Source organism: Uranotaenia lowii, unplaced genomic scaffold (assembly GCF_029784155.1).
Source record: "Uranotaenia lowii strain MFRU-FL unplaced genomic scaffold, ASM2978415v1 HiC_scaffold_1445, whole genome shotgun sequence".
In the NCBI taxonomy this organism is placed as follows: Eukaryota; Metazoa; Arthropoda; class Insecta; order Diptera; family Culicidae; genus Uranotaenia; species Uranotaenia lowii.
The window spans coordinates 1-2,817 of NW_026597461.1; the positions used below are offsets into that span (position 1 = coordinate 1).

The 2,817-nt window shown below is 35.6% G+C and overlaps 1 long non-coding RNA gene across 1 annotated transcript; it reads left to right on the forward strand.

Annotated features, from left to right (window-relative positions):
- The first annotated feature begins 1,815 nt into the window (after nt 1–1,815).
- Nucleotides 1,816–2,439, forward strand: LOC129759378 (uncharacterized). Its single transcript, XR_008740166.1, has 3 exons — nt 1,816–1,971; nt 2,033–2,172; nt 2,242–2,439. It is a non-coding gene; the product is annotated as an uncharacterized LOC129759378 (long non-coding RNA).
- Nucleotides 2,440–2,817: the final 378 nt, after the last annotated feature.

The following is a 2,817-nucleotide window of genomic DNA, read 5'->3' on the forward strand; positions in this document are numbered from 1 at the left end:
TCTAGGGAGCAATCTGGTCAATTGTGCGACAACTTCGAGCTGAACCTTGAAAAATGGTCCATACGCGTGGTTAACAGAATAGTTGAAATAAGTAGGGGAACATGCCCTATTATGCGCCACCTAAGCGAATCGCTGATTTTCTATGTATTCCACGTACAAATTGTGTTAAAAAATGGGTGCAATCGTTGAAGAAAATTGTATTCTACAAATGCCTATGATTTTTTATTACTCAAATTGCTATAGTTGCTTCAAAAACTTGATTTTTTAAAACCTTATTCAAAGCCACAGAACAAAACTGTGTTGCAAATACGCGCCGCCGTGTATTCAATACGCGCTTAGCAGCCGAACGCACCCGAAAGCAGCCGAAGACCGAAAACACACCAATACTTACAGACACTTTGAATGAAAATAAAATCAAAATGGACTAATCAAAATTAAAAAAAAAAATAAAAGTAGATTTTTTGGGCTGAATTAACGTTCAAAATAAGGTTTTAGACTTTTTGTTGATTTTCAATGAAAATAGGCCTTTTTGAAAAATTAATGCTATTTTCAGCCTACTACGATTGGCGCATTATAACGAGCGCATGGGCCGTGATAAAACATACCCATAAAAAGCATACCATAGCGAGTTCGGTATAATTTTTTAGCATTAAATCGTAGTTTAGATTCTCCTCTATCGATGTGTCATAAAATATTGTCTTATTCGTTTTTCTCTTCTTGATGACACCTTATTGAAAGTGCTTTGAAATTTAGATCGAAATGAAGAAAAACCTAAATTGTGAAATTATCACGACACAGGGAGCATTTTAAGGAAAAAATCATACTTGCCATGACCAATCACAGCATTTAGAACAAATTGGTAATATTTTGCAGGCTTAAAATGCTTCAGATTCTTCAAAACAAGGGTGGCGCATATTAGCCACATGGGGCGTTATATGAACTTTTCCCCTAAATTGATGATCTAAAAAAATTACAAAAATGCATTTCTGTAGAGAAAATTTGGTTTCATCGATGGTAAAATTTTGAAAATTATGATTTTCTATTTATCTAAAATTTCAAATCAAAACATAGATTTAAAGTGGTAATTTATCAAAATCGGTTGAAATTTAATGAAATTATATTACTAAGTTATTTACTTTAACAGCAATGTTTGCATTTTTAAAGAATTTAACGAGCCACAGTGTACAATAGGGTTACTAATCTTAGTATAGGAAGAATTAAACATAATCTTAACATAATCCTAATCGCTTCTACCTAAAATTCATCATAGCTTACCAAATACCAGCTAAATCTGACCATGGGAAGAGGTTTCTTTGAGCCTTAAGTGTGAACTAAAGTCAGATTAAACACTCCAAACTTCAACAGCTTTGAAGCAAGTTTTTTGTTTGTTTTTTTTTTTGTTTTGTTTCGATTATAGTCGTTTTAACATCTTTATGTCATTCGCGACTTATATCAACGATGCTGTTGGCGGACAGTCATTGAAAAACTTAGCCGGTACAACTGTGATCGAGGTTTACTCTTGGGCTCGAACTCACGGAGGTCCGCTTAGGTTGCAACTGATTTGCCAACTGAGCTATATCCAACCCCCTGCCCGCATAGCTAAAAACCATACTCTGAATCTTGCGAATCATTCGGTTCTGATAACATTAATAGTTCCAATTGCTTTTGAGTCATTGCTAATGTGCCTTTGCTAGAAACCAGTTAAAAACCATTTTTGAAAGATACAAATAATCTTCTAAGAAATTCATTGATTAATTTAGCAAACGCGTCGATAAGATACCAAATTATTCACAAAAGATTCAGTTAATAATCGTGAAAAATAATTGAATATTTTAGCAACGCGCCCCAAAATTTTCCGGCTGTCAGCAACCCGCGTGGCTGAAATTGTTGACAAAAAAATCATCTCCCGGCAAAATGTTACTTTGTTGGGCTGGTCCGGTAGGCAACGGCAATGGTTCCGGTGGTGCAAGGGTAAGTACACTTATTTATTGTGGTAGTAAGATTTTTTTAACAGTAAAGTATTTTATTCTAGGCGCAGGTAGTCGGGTGTTTCCAGATCGAGGAACAGGCGGCCTAGGATGATGAGGCCCTTGGTTCCGAAACTGAAGTGCTGAAGCTAGAAGGGAAAGGCTACGTGAAAGCCTTAGAGCATATATACAATGTAAGAAAAGGGTAAGTAAAATTACTTTGTGTATAGCTAGCGATAAACTTAAATTTCATTCTTTTCATTTTCGCCCCCAGACTGGAGAATCAATCCATTGATTGAAAAATGCGACGTTCTTTTTTTCCGAAAAGACACGAGAACCAGCATCATTACTGGAAAACCACGGGGCAGCAGCGACAAGAAAGGTTCAGCAGTGCTTCTTCAACACGAAGTAGGATGGATCGGAAGTGCCACTGCATTTGATACGGAAAGTGTTGCAGAATTGGGAGCATCCGGAAGGTGTATCAGTTAACATCCGCAGGTTGCGGAAGGTTAGTATTTTAATGATGAATCTATATATTATAAACATCGTATGGAATTAAATATATTAGAAAATTAAATCTCGCTTTATATTTATTACGAAAAAGTAATTGGAAATCAAGAAAAATAAATAAAATCCCAGCATGGGCAATCTTTTCATTGTTGGTTAACAAAAGGTTGTATCGTCATCTTTTTATGAGCGGATCATAAGACAACGATAACACGTATGATCAACCCGTTTAAGAAAGAGTAGAAAAAAGCAAAAAAATTGAATGGTTACTCTACTTAACGACCCTTTCGCTGTATCGTACAGTGTGTCCAAACGATTCCATTTCATGGAAAAAAGATTAGTT